Source organism: Cyrtonyx montezumae, unplaced genomic scaffold (genome assembly GCF_038088225.1).
Source record: "Cyrtonyx montezumae isolate F1298 unplaced genomic scaffold, pur_monq_1.0 scaffold_8, whole genome shotgun sequence".
NCBI lineage: Eukaryota > Metazoa > Chordata > Aves > Galliformes > Odontophoridae > Cyrtonyx > Cyrtonyx montezumae.
This window is the reverse complement of record NW_027072089.1, coordinates 4,190,623-4,205,680: the sequence shown is the minus strand read 5'-3', so window position 1 is coordinate 4,205,680 and position 15,058 is coordinate 4,190,623.

The following is a 15,058-nucleotide window of genomic DNA, read 5'->3' as shown; positions in this document are numbered from 1 at the left end:
TCCCCTCAGACTCAGAAACAGTTTTCATTTATCAATATATAAATGAGATATATTAGATGGGAAATATTTATTCCATATGATAATGAGCCTGAAGCAGGCTCTTAACACATGCAAGGACAGCTTGTTTTTCCACAGCTTACAGCCACAATGTCATGGCTAAGGCCTCCAGAGATATTCATTGATCCTGACTCCTTCCCACAACCATACTAGCCAGAGGTCTCAGCATAAGGGAAACACCTTAGGGGCTGTGGATGGGGAGAGATAAAGGAATCAGTGGCAAAACAATAATTGTCCTTTTGCCATGTGTGTGCCCATGTTGAAGTCCATCTCTGAATTTGAGGGGTGGGCTTAGCATTGGTACTTAAGCCTTGTCAACAAAAGCTGCTTTCATAAAATGCTAGTTGTGGAAGTGGTTTCTTAAGACAGAACTGTGCTGGATTTGCTTTGGGTTCCCCTTCATGATGGACTTTTTTCTCTCCTATAGTGTAATTCTTTGCACTTGTTTTCTTGTAACATGATGTTTATTTATTTAGGACAAGATCTTATATTTATTAGGACAAGACTTCACAGAGAAGTGTGATTCAGTGGAGCAGGCTGAAATGAGTGAAGCACGGAGAAGGGTAAAGGATCATTTCAGTTTCTCATTTTATGAATGAGGAGATCCTATGGGAACATCACAGCCATTCATGTCTTTCCAGAACAAGACTTCCACTGTGTCACCTCCAGAGCATCCATGGGATGCAAGACTCCAAAAAGATGCACCATGAAGTTTCGTAACACCCTGAATCCACTATGGGTCAGAGCTCATGTAACAAGCTTTGCTCTGCTATTGGCTCCAAATCAACCCTTGTTGGAATGGGTTGGATGGAGAAAGAACTTATAGGAATTGCTCAATAACTCTGTAATGATCATTTTGAAAATAAATGTGGCAAAGTATTCCTTGAAAATTGCCTCTTGAAGGGTTAATTTCTAATTGATCATTTAATAAATATTTTGAAATTAGCTTTCACAAAGCCCAGTAGTCCAATGGCACATCCATAGTGTTTCATAATTAAAAATGCTACTTGTCCAGGTGCTTGTGTCTGTAAGATGCTTATAGAAGCAATTAATTATTTACTAAACCTTTAGCTGTATATAATAAAAAATTCATAGAAAGCGTGACCGTAAACAGACTGAGCTAGGAAACACTTCAGGAGATGAATTCAAAAGAAAACTAAAAGCACTTCATTTCAGTCCATGTAAGCACCTTTTCACCTACCAGCTCATGCTGCAGAATGGAAAAAATCTTTTATTCTATCAGCTAGGATAAAACTTTACAGTTTGCCATCAAACAGAGAATCACACCATCTTTTGGGGAGCATTTTCTTGCTTGCGTTAGATAACTTTGCCAAGAGTAGTCAACTTAGGGAACCTTCAAGACTATGTACAAATATTTTGCATAGCCAGTGACATCTCAGTACTGTGTCATGAAATAACTTTCTCTAGCAAAGTGTCTTGTTTTCACACAGCACTCTCAGGTATCACACTTAGTGATATGTAAAGTTACTTCACTTGTGCTCTATGGCACCATCAAACCATCTGAGTTCCCCATGTAATGGTTTAAAGGGATTGTTCTGCTGTGTATAATATAACTCCATGTCAATATCAGGTATAATACATAGAGCTCTGGATTTATTTCCAAAATTAGGTGAAAACCCTGCCCACAGCAGGGAGGTTGGAATTAGATGAACTTTATTATTTCTTCCAACCCACTCCATACTCCACTTCTACTCTATTATTTTAAAGAAAAATGATCCTTTTTTTTTTTCTTAAGAAATGGTGTGCAGACAATTCTTTACAGTTATCCAGAAGTAACAATCTACTGCTAAAGACTTGCTTGACTATCTTCACCATCAAATCCCATTTCTGTAACTGGCGCTGTTTGAAAAAGAAACTACACCATGTGGATCTGGCTTAGATGAAAAAAGCAATGAAAGGCTGATGAAAGCATTGTAAGGTTGTCATGAGAAGCAGAAAAAGAAAGAGTGTAGATGTATTTGCAACAGCAAATACATTTCAAAGGCAAAGTAGCTTCCTTAAATATATTTATATATTTTAAATCAGGTGAAAGGGATCCAAGTTCCAATAAGACTGTGTTCAATGGCTTTGATAAGAAACAGATGATACTCTGACTCAAGTTCCTCAAGGCTAGGAAAACATTTAAGCTGTCTTGACCACAAAAATTTAGTGTCTCCTTATTTCACCCAGGAAAGTGTGGAAGAGAAAGGAGATACAAAGGAACTATGGCCAGTATTTTCCCCCTGCTCTTGCTCAGAGATGTGGTGGATGCCACATCCTTAGTGAAATTCAAGGTCAGGCTGGATGGGACTCTGAGCACAATGATCTATAGCTGTAGATGACCCCGTTCATTGCACGGGAGTTGGACCAGGTGATATTTTAAGGGTCCCTTCCAACTCAGACTATTCTATGGTTCTATGATTCTAAGTGGTTCATGCTCTGAAGGAGTGGGTTTTTACAGCGACAGTAATATTACCAGGTTTATGCCCAATTTTTCTCAAAAAAGCTGCACAATGGTACCTGTTTAGTATGTCTGTATTTCAGTGACTAGCACTCATGAAAATTACCTGATTTCTTCTACCCATTGGTATCTTCTAACACAGTCTTTTAAGTAGTATACTAAGACACCAGGAGGAATGTGAAATACCCATATTTAAGACAGTATCACTCTGACTCACTCAGGCCCCATTATTTTGCTTCTCTTCTCAACCTGCAATAGTCACTTCTAAAAAAAATCAATAAGCAGAGGTCAGTGATATCTCTGGAGGCAGGAGCAAGTCTGTGTGTATTATTTTTTCACTCGCACTCTCTTTGAAATCCCTCTATAATAAATAAAGATTTCAGTTCTGTGATAAAAGACAGCCCTTCACACAGACATTTTTATTTTCCCTAACTCAGTAAATCTGTAATTTAAACTATTTATTCCCCAGGAGTAAATAAGAGACCTCCACACAAGGAAACTCTATACTCCTGTACTCATGTATCTATATCTTTTTGAGGCTCAGTTTTAAATGAAAACACTGCAAGCTTGAAACCAGGCTTTTTACATTCTTTGTAGGTGTCTTCCTCAGTGCACTGTATCGTTACTTGGGCTATAGTCATTTCATTTACTTCTGTTGACGCTGCTCTGCTTTATGGAGCTGAAATAAGATTTAGAGATCAAGAGAAAGGGGGAATTTCTTCATAATACAGTAGTTCAGGAATGCACCTGGGATGCAGGACATTTTAAGCCTAGTTCCTTCTCTTACAAATAATTAATTATTTATCCAACATGGAACAGCTTCAGTATGTGTAAATGAGAGAGACACATCTTCATTATAGGAGAGGCTGAAGTAGCTGCTACCAAGCGCTGTTATAAAATGCAAGTGAGGCACATTCACAGCAGTGTGCCAGGAAACTTCAATTTTTGCCAGCTACAGTTTGGCTGGATCTTCTGATTTTGCTTTTGTTTTGGACTTCAGTCCAAGAACTGTAGTAAGTAGAGGCAAGAGGACAACATCCTATCTCTAATGATGCAAGATTTTTTTTTCTTTTTTTTTTTTAACTATTCTCTCCACACTTAATTCTTTTTCATTTTTAGTGCGTTAAAGGGAGTTTATTTTACTGTGTTTCTTGTAAGATTATTGTACAATGACAGCATTAAAGTCTCTTTTTCATTGTCTGTCAGCTTATGTCAACATCAACAGTCACCTCTGGTTTCTTTTTTTTAAATTACTATTCTCCCTCTGGAGGGCTTTTCAGATAACTTACCTGTTTCAGAATCCCATCACCACCACCACTGATTTCTCTTCCATAGCCCTTGCTTAGTGTCCTATGAGGCTTTATTCTCTTTTTTCTTGGTGATGTAATGGAAGCCCTGACTCACAACTTACACAGTCTTATTTCTTGTGAACACCTTCTGTAACAACATTAAACCACTCTGGATATAATTGGTTACCAGATCAGTATAACATCAAAATTCTCCTTAGGAATTTCTTTGTTTACTAGCTCTCTGTAAAGATGAATTCTGTAAAATGTTGTTCTTTCTGTCTTTTCTGCCTTAACTCCTCCCATATTGTGAAGAGAGAGCACTATTCTTCCAAACTGCTGGGACAAATCTTCACTAGAACAAGATTTGTATACAAAAAAAAATTGTAAAAAATCCACAAAATTCCTGTCCACTGACAAGATAGTTCAAGCTTTCTTTTCAGAATCCTTTTTCATCCAATTCCAAAGCCCTCAAAGCTGTCCAAATACTCAAATATTTCTACTTCTCTTGAAAACTTTCTGTACCATTCTCTTTCACTACTTTGTTGTTTTCCCTCCACCTATTCCCTCAGAGTGATGATAAAACAAAACTAGAACTCAGAGCTCTGTAGGTTTTTGACAATCAAATGTTTGCAGAAGACTAGATAAGGCCCCATTCAGACTCAGGATCATCTCTCCTTCCATGGTACTGAGTTAGTTAGCTGATGCTGTATTATATTCCTTATTCCTTTCTTGATTTTAGCACTTAAATCTCATTTTCTAACAGTTTGGTAACCCTTATTCATGCAGCACTCTAAGATCTAAGACTGATATTTATTCCATGTGCCCAAATATTTCACACTTTCTTTCCTCTCTCCCTCAGTTAAAAAAAAATCACACTAAACACCTCCTAAAATGCATATTCAGCCAGCAAGGCTCAGTAAGGAAGATAGCATTTTAAGTGTAAAGTAATAAAAATATGAAGAGATTTCAAAAAGAGAAACAATGACAATACTAGCCATAATCTGTCTATCTGAGATAGGAACATAAATCAGGAAAAGCTAACAAGAAATAGGAGGGCATTAAACCTCTTTTCCTTTGGGGGTGATTAAATGATCTTCAGAAGTCCCTTCCAAATCAAACCACTCTAAGTTTCTATAATTCTTCCTCTTCCGGGATGTGGATTCCATTTGAGTACTTTTGGGAGAATTGTTCTCAGCCCTTTGTCTTCTAATATCATATTGAATGTATGTAGGGTGGACTGCAACCCTGCAGCCCATGCTGTGCTCAGTGATACTCTGTCATCATGTAAGAAAGGTTGTTAGGAATGATAGACAGGTGAGAGCAATTTATGTCTGGAGATACATAGATTCCATTAAAACAAAACTGATCACCCATTCATTTCCTCTTGAAGTGAAGACAGTTTGGTCAATGTTGATGCAGTCCAGATTCAAGCAAGTAATTTAGAAGAGAAAATGTTCTGGTTTTTATGAGCTGTACCCTCAGCCATCCATCTTTGAGACTGAAGATGATTAGTTTGTTCCCTTTTGAGCTTGCTGGTTTCTTAATTCCATGTTGCACTTTTTTGAGGAAGGTGCACACAGTGACAAACTAGAACAATGCAAGCACTTTATGCAAAAGAATATGGAGCACTGCTTACCTCCTTGCCTCATCTCTTCCCTCATGACATTTGTTAAAAACCCACCAGTCCTCAGGCACGTTCTGACATAGTGAATGGACATAGAGAATGAATCTCATTTAGAGAGTGGACCTTTGTTTATCACTGACCAAAAGTGCATTTCTCGTCTGAGTCAATGTCAGGCACCTCTGTCTCCTCCCAATATGATGTTACTTCTAATGAGATCTTACTCCATATATACATTTTCAGAGGCAGCTAACTTATGATCTTTACCAATAGACACTGTGAACTCAGGAGTTATTTGCACAATTGGGCTGCAAGTCAGAAAGCAGATCTGGTGTCCTTTGTTCTTAAGCAGTGCTTGCCTCATAGCCTGTCTTGAGGGAAACAATTAGCCTTTGCAGGGCTGGCAATCAAGCACGATATGCAATTTGCATAGTCTCTTATTGTATATGTGTGTTCTTATCTACTGTCCTCATTTCTACACACATACCTATACTTTAAAGACATTTTGTTAACCCTCAGAGTGTTACAAAATCAAATGCTGCTTAAATATGAAGAAAAAAAACCATTTGAAATGAGAGTTTCTGTGCAACCATCATAACAGACAATCACACAGAATAATTGGTTGGAAGGTGGGAATTCTCTGAGGATCATATGATCTGAGGATCATCTCCCTCTGCTTAGATCATAGTCAGCTAGTGCAGGTTGTTCAGAAACATGTTCAGTAAGGGTTTGATCTCCAGGGACTTAGACTCCACAACCTCTCTGGGCAATCTGCTCCACTGTTCAACCTCTCTCACAGCAAAAAAAAAAAAAGCTTTATTCTCCTCTTCTTTCAGATTCCATTGCTTCTCTTCTCATTCTTATCTAGTTGCTTTGAAATAGTTTCACTCTGGTTATCTTATCAACTTATACTGTACCAGGCTGTTTAGCTCCACTTACTCTTCCAAGTTTCACAACATACATGCAGATATTTCACCATTATCTCTAATGACACAAGCAGTCTTGCCTGAAACATATGCAGACTGTGGAGAAGATTAATATTGCTATCAAAACATTTTTACTACATCTATGAACTGTTTGAATAAAAAAATAATTAATTTACCTTAATTCACTAAAATTTAATTAAAACTTGGGTACTTATTGCCCAGTGCAAGTTAGCATAAAATTCATTTTGTACTCATCTGCTGAATACTGGTAGAGTGTAAAAGACAACCCCTGAAACTTCCCATTCTTCTAAAGTCTACTGGTGCATGCCATCGCTGTTATGTAGTTTGCTCCATAATAATGCCTCCTATTTATTTCCATGGTAATTGTAACAGATACAAAGAGCACAATAACACTACTTGATATATCAAATTCTCAGCTACAAAACACTATTCTTCAGCACAGTCACAACCATTAGCTATCCATTTTTACCAGCAATTAATGAGAGCCTGTATTTTGCACTCGTAATAATCTGCATCAGCAGAGGTGACCCACTGTCACTGTTGACACTGCTGAAACACATAACCAACTGCCTCTCAGTGCTCACAGCCACTGTGTGTCTCTATATTCACAGGTTTCCTCCAGAAGGACACACATATCATGTAATATACCCTGTGTATGTGTGAAACTTCCTTTTGGAACCACTTAGATCTCTTTTTTGCACAATCCACACTGATCCACAGTTTAGCACTAGGCACATTTTAAGATGCTTCAATTACCAGTCTTTCTGTTATCACTAAAGAAGTTTCACACTGCATCAATTTAAGTCATCAATTGGGTATTCAAGAAGTGTGTAGACATGGCACTTAGGGACGTGGTTTAGTGAGCAACATTGGTAGTAGGTGGACAGCTGGACTAGATGATCTTAGAGATCTTTTCCAACTTAATGATTCTATGATTCCATGAATTCAATATCGAGCAGATGCAAATAAAATGCATTTCTCCTACCAAAATAGTAACCGAGCAGATCTAGAATGATATAGGAGCTGGTAAAACCACATGGCAATCATATTATTCACTGATATCCTTGTCTAATCCTTTTTTTTTTTCCTTTGAATTTTAAGTATGATCCATCAGGTAAATAGTTATTCTTCCATTAGCACTTTAATGTTTCATTCACTATGAAGTACAAGCATACATAATGTTGAAAAGTGATAGGAATATAAGAAAACAGATTTGAACATCAAGAAGCAGATGCTTATTGATGCTGGGAACAGAAATGAATGAATGAAAAAACTAAATGAATGAGTAAGCTACTTCATAAGAAGTTTATGTAAAGTGGTAAGAGGAATGACAACTTTAAATTCATTAATTCTCTTCCTAATCAGCTGCTGGTATACAGGCCGACCAATTACATTTACCCAGCTCTTAATAGATGATTAATTACATTTTAGCCAGCCTGTGAAGCTATTATACCATTATAGATTCCTCTGGTATATCACAGTCATGCTCTTTAGCTGTCAAACACAGCTTCAGGCTACAGACTCTAATTATGTTAAGATTGTTATGTCTAAAATGTTATTCAGCAATAAAATCATAGAGCAAATAACACTCTGAGTTGTACAGGACACCGTAATCCTTTCTGTTGTTTCCATTTTTACAGCTCTATTCCAGCAGTTCTCAAGCATGGTAAATGATTTGTATAGGCATGTCAAACTCTTCCATAGGGACTTACACATTACCCTTTTAACTTTCATTATTCGAAATGATTCTTTTTATGAAACTTTTCAGACCTTATGTGGCAAAGAGTCCCATCAAGCATTACTGGGGCCATCTGGGACCTGCTGCAGTTAGTCATTCACAGAATGTGTTAAGAACAAAAACATGACAGCTCTAATTATTACAAATGGGTCATTAAATCTCTTTCGATTGCATTGTAAAATGCAATCTCTGCATTGCAAGCACCTCCTGGAAAAATAAAAAATAAAAAGTCTTCTCCGAAGTTAAAAAAAGATCACTTCTGATCTGAATGTGATAGAAGGTGAAATGCATTTTTCTAATGGATGCCAGTGTTAAGACAGTAATAGCTGTTAATGGGGTGAGGTCTGAGATGAGAAAAGTAATACAGAAAAGGTAATCTGCAAAAAGGAAACGGAGCCTTGTACTGTCACATTTCAGACCTACGTTTCACAACATTAAAGTTCTTGAGGGAAAGGATGAATGAGGTGACCTTAGAGAAATCTCTAGTAACTTTCTTAAAGTCACCCCTTGGAGAGAAGGAGTGCTCTTATACATTGCCAAGGGAGCTGTGGAAGTCCCTTTTCTGGGAACACTTGAAGGGACATGACATTGCATGTACAATCAGCCCTTTCAAAACAACTATAGAAAAACAGTGCAAGATGAAAACAGCCCAAAGGGAAGAGCTGAAGATGCACCAAGCAGTAATAACTCCTAAAATGCAAGAATAGACCTTTTCTGTCAATTATTAAATTCCAAACTTCAAGCACTAGACTAAGACAGTGAGAATGTGTACTAGGGGTGAGATCTCAGGCCAGAGCTCCTGTTTCAGTGCACAACTTACACAACATACCCTGGACAACATAATGTGGACTAAGGAATCCATTATGTGTTGGTTCACATGAGCCAATGATACACAACACCACTAAACAGGTGTTTCTATTTTGTGATGGCGAGTATCTGAGGCTGCTGGTCTGTAACAGCAAGGTAAAAGAAGTTTTCAAATTTAAGTGTAAATATATGATAGATAAAAATCAGAAGCTTGTATGCAAATTGTTCTGACTGCAGTAGTGTGAGCAAGCCATTTTCATATGCAATATAAATTCATATTAAATAACTTCCTTGGATTTACACGGTCCCAAATATAAAGGGGCTTATTCTTCCATGAATATCCTTCTGTAAAGTTCACCTCTCTTAATAAAAACATAACAGAAACAGAAGAGCCACACATAATTATTTCAGAATAAAAACATGGTGAAATGTTCCCTATGTCTGTAAAGTGAAGCCAAATGCAGCAATAACCACAAAAGCTTAGTTCCAACAATATGTATGCCCTGTAGCTACTGTATGTATGTCCATGCCTGTGGTGAGTGGTGTTCAAAGAAAGCAGAAGCCTTGCAACGTACATAATGAAGTCATTTAAAGGGTGACGTGTGTGACATGCAGACCCCACACTCAGCTCTCACTTCCTGGGAAAAATCAAAGGCTTTCATCATCATCCTTGCACTGATCTACATCAGCATCAGAAGAAAAATTATGTGAATTTGTGGACCTGACCAAATCATGTGGCAAAAACAGTGATTGAATGATCTGTAGTTTATCTTCTATCAGAGATAATAGTAAGAAATTAATCCACAAGCAAGTTCAAGTCTGTACATGAGCATCTTTTGGAAGGGTAAAGGAAAAAATTAAATAAATGGTCCAGACAATAATGTGACTTCATGAGGACTTCCATTCCAGCCAATCAACTGGTAATACTGAAGCATAATGTGCAATTAAACTCCAACATGAAGCAATCTTTTACGATGTTGGAATAAAAATAAAAGATGTTTTATGTCAGCAGGTCCAGTTCCCTTATATTCAGAGCTACAATGTACTATGCATTCATTAAACAAATCTGACTGATCTTTCCCTGTAAGTCCTGAAAATCTCTCATACCTCTGAAAGTAACTTTCTTGCAATTTCCAGTGTAAGTGCATTTCTGCTTACTTTATAGTCATTTGCTCTCTCTCTAATACTGTTGCCTATGAATAATCTAGGGTAATAAACACCTGGGTGGTAAGAGAGGTATTTAAAATGAAAGATAACCTCACCGCCATCTAGACTGTGCTTTACATATCTGAGCAAGCCAAATTCTTTCAGTCTCTGCACTCCCATGAATCTTCAAATAACACCACTCTGGAAGCTCCTTTTTGTTTTCAGCATAAAGACAGTATCATCTCAGTGCTTTCAAATAATTCCCTGTGTCTTACTAGTCAGTCTCAGCAAATATACCTTGGGACATAAGTACCCTTTTCGCAGTTTCACCTTTACATTTCATTATAAACCTGCAAACAACCATGTTGTCCTCCTCTGTCATTTCCAGATGATGAACTCTAAGTTGCCCCACATAACATTTTTCTGATGCTGTAATATTCTCTGTTACATTTTTATTTGGCACATCTCTAAGTCAGCTAACACCCACTTTATTTATGGTCTATACCTATATTTATAGGTCTATACCTAGCTTTCTCTGCACGTAGAGTGAATCTTTTCTTGTCACTACTTTGATGTTATTCTCATATTCTCAATTTTGTCCCAAGCTAATAATGAAAACATAAATGTGATCAGTCTTAAAGGTCATCTTTGAGAAACTCTTAGTTGCACCTATTTGTGCTGTGATTTCATTCTCTTCACAACCAGTTAGCCACTTCTCTATACGCCTTTCAAGTACTGCACCAATCTCCATTTATCCAGACACAATACTATTTTCCATTGAAGAAGGGCAAAAAAAATAGCATTGACAACATCTAGCGATTCTCAAAATAGATATCCAGTAAACTTATACAACCCTAACCTCAAGTGCAGCTTACCTTCTGCCCCATTTCTCACTTGAATCATCAGATTTTCAAATTTACCTTAGAATTTTATATTCTATGCGATTAGAATATGCTTCTCTTATTTTTTCTTCATTACTGACATTCAGATACACGAAGCTTCAGTTAGAAAAGTATCTTATGAAGAAATAGAAGTATGACGATTATGAGTGAGAAAAATGAAGTCTGTGCTTCTCATTGTAAGAGAACTTAAACTATAAAATTCAGATGACTAACAGGTACAACGCACAGAGATGAATTTAATTGTGGGATCTGGAATGAATAAATATTTTCTGACTGCTTTTTTTTTTGGTTTTGTCATTTTCATTCTCAAGAAATTAAGGCTGAATCCAATATACTGGTTGAATGACTGTCAATCTCCCTTCATCAGTCTATCTGCCTGTCTATCCAAAAAGTATTTGGATGTAGAAGACCCCATGAATCACTGCAATTCAACATCACTCTTACTAAACGTTAGAGAATGCACTGCTCGTCATGAATTCAAAGGAAAACTGGCTTTATTCTTCCTAAATCTAGCTAATTTGAGAAGGGATTAAGTCACGGTGACATCACATTTCTGTACATTAAGTCATGCTGAAAGATGCACTGAAATACATAATTTTAGTGGAGAATGTTATCATTCAACTAAACCTAAACTTATTCTTGATCGTCTTTGAGCTATGAGCTCATACCTCAGTCCTGTGAAGGATATCAGAAAAAAAGTCAGGCTCGCAAAATTTTAGGTGAATACTTTGTTTAACAAATCTAGATATTTCCACTTTGTCAACTGTGCTCTGTGAATACAGAAGAATACTGTTTTCTTTATTCTGCTATGCTAAAATTCATGTGAGTGTTTTCTGCAAATAATTTCTGAGTTGAAAAATTAGGAAATTATTTCAACAGTCCACTGATCACAGTAGCAACAATTATCTCATGATCAGCAGGTAACATTCCTCCTCTCTTTGTTATATCCTTTGCTTGTTTTATTCCAAGCCTACAAAGAGCAGAGATCTTCTCTTGTTTTATCTTCATGCACGGTTTAACACAATGGAGCTAAACCCTCTACATCTCACTGTAATATGAAAAATAATTCAGGCTATGATCAGTGTTGTCAACACACATCAATCTCAGCTATTATAGAGTTCCTCTAAGACAGGCAGAAATGCACCTTACCATATCCTAATAACACCTCCATCAGATGAAACTCTAAAATCCCCATTTACAGAAAAAAGGGCCATATGTAGAGTGTTTATGTGGTACATCTGTTGTAGTGCTCAATGAGAGATTCACTCGTCCTGCCATCTAACATGGGTAACCCAACCATTGTGTGTTGACCAACACTATATCGAAATCTTAATCTAGAGATGCATCAAAGCAAGAGTCAGAAAAAAAAATCAGCTGGAAATCATGAACTTTCACTTTGATGGGTGAATGTTTCACATGGACCAGATCTCCACATTCAGCCATGGTGCAGCAGCCCAGCCCATGGAGAGCTCCCACAGGAGCAGCCCCAGGCCAGAGCTACAACCATGGAGCCCACAGTGGAGCAAGAGGGCTCAGGGAGGTGCAACTCATGGGAATTCATGGTGGAGCAGTTCCTGAAGGATGGACCCCATGGTATGGAGTTTTGCTGGAGCAGTACTTGGAGAGGTGCAGCTTGTGGGAAGCTCACACCACATCAGTTCAGGAAGAACAGCATCCTATGGAAGAGAATCATGTGGAACAGGGGCAGAGAGTGACATGGAGGAGTGGCAGAAACAAAGTGTTATGGACTGACCATAGGCCTCATTCCCATTACCCTGCACTACTCAGGGGGAGAAGGTAAATGAAGATGGATGGAAGGAAGGTGTCTGGCATTTGCTCACAGTTCCCACTGCTCCAATCTGTTAGTAGCTGGCAACAAATTACGCTAATCTCCGTATACTGAGTCTGTTTTGCCCACGATGGTAACTGGTGAATGACCTCCTTGTCCTTTATCTCAACCCACAACTTCCTTCCTTCATTGCACTTTCTGCTTCTGTCCTTTAAAGGAAGAGGACTGAGGGAGCAGTGTGGCAGTGCTGAACTTCCCATCGGTGTTGAATAACCACAGCTCAATGAATACAGAGTCACAGAATCATAGAATTCTTTGAATTGGAAGGGACCTTTACAGCTCATCTAGTTCAGTTCCTCTGCAATGAACAGGGATATCTACAGCTAGATCAGATTTCTCAGAGCCCCGTCCAGCCTGACCTTGGGTGTCTCCGAAGATATGGTATCCACCACATCTCTGGAATATAAATACCTTTATGCACCAGAAATAAATGTTGACAGACAGATCTGGGGTTAAACACACATGTTTTTGTGTAAATGTTATAATCTGAACATTTCAATGGAGCTACACTGCCTCATTTACATGCAGATTTTGAATTAAACTTGGGGGATAAATGACATCTATGTACCAATGTGCCAGTATGCTCATCTACTAGAAAGTCTGTGAAAGCAAATACAAAAGTGGAATCACTGCTGTGGAAGATAATACAGGATTTTTATCCAGCAAGTTTGTTGAACTCAGCTCCTGCAAATAGTGATATTAATCCTTCTGAAGCTCCAGCAGTGCATCTGCTAATGAAACACTCTCCCTGGTTTTAGTGCTGCGAAAGCAGTGGGACTCATATCATAGGTCCAAAGCCTGGCTGTTTCCTCCAGGTATTCCCAAATCTGGTCCTCTCTCCAGTACTTGTGAACAGTAGAGTGATAAAACAATATTACTTCTTGTTAACCAGAGCGTGTATAACTCTGCTTTCATCAAAATATAACAAATGAAGGCTCCAGAAAGTACAAGTTGGAATCATTTCACTATTTTCAGTGCAGAATAAAACACTCTTTCCTTTCTTTCCTACAGAAACAGTCATTATACTAGTTGGTCCTGGCAGCTCCAGTCAGAGCCACCTACATGGCTCTGTTCTATCCCACATAATTTCATGAGCCATCAACAAAGCATTCCTTTTCATTTTGTATCAGTGAAATGACAACGCTAATTGCAGCCAGGCAGACCAAACATTCTGCCACCTGGTGTGGAGAAGAATACATGGAGATTTGAGGACTGACTCACAGGAGTGGTAACAGCAGCACTTCCACATTCTCCACAGGCTTATTATTGCTGCAATCATTTCCAGCCAATAAGGAGATCTTACCCCATTACTACTTCTCACAAGTAGAAAGCAGACCAAAAGCTTTGGCTCTGCAAAAAAGTTGCATATACTGCTAATGGCTAAGTGGGTCACATCAGAGAGCCTGAAGAAATCGTTGCTCCTACATCTGTCCAAAGAGCCATCATGCCTATCTCCTCCTCACACAATGAAAAGCAAATCTGCAGCAGTTTTGGCACCCTCAGCTCTCTCCCTTCCAAGCTTCCCATCCATTCTTCTGATTTTGGTTCAATACCCATACTCCCCCTGAGTTGTGCACACCAGCTTGGGAATTCACCCGCAGACAGATTGACTGAATATAGAACCTAAATCCCATTGATCCAGAGTTATTTTCTTTGTGAACAAGAGGCTGGTAAGAGAAAATACACAAATTCTACCTCTAGGTATCACTGAACTAGGAGTGAACTCTACATGAGACATCTTCATCCTTCTGTATGCAATAAATATTCAGGCCACATCTTGGTTAAGGTGCTTAATATTTGAGCACACACACTGAAAAATCAGGTTGGTACTTCAGTACTAACTCACCTCTATTTTTAACCTGAATACAGCTATATAACATCCCCAGAAGCCTGACCACCCTGCTGTGATTAAATATCATACTTCTACAGTCAACTGCCGCCTAGATTTTACAGCAGGTACATTTATTTCAAATCTCTGATCACCATAGTAAATTCTTATTTTCAGTCCAGGCTATTAAAACAGAAGAGCCATTCTTCTCCTTTTTTCTTGTTTAACCATGAAAAGAAATTGTTAATGGTGATTTACATTTTTATTGGAATTAGTGGAAAGACTTATATAAAGTTAATTGAAAGTTTTTATGCCTGTCACATCGATGAAAGTTGCTGGGACAGTGAGGAAAAGTAATTCTGAGGTGCTAAAATATTGTGAGCTGTCAATGAGAAATCTTGCAAAAATCTAAG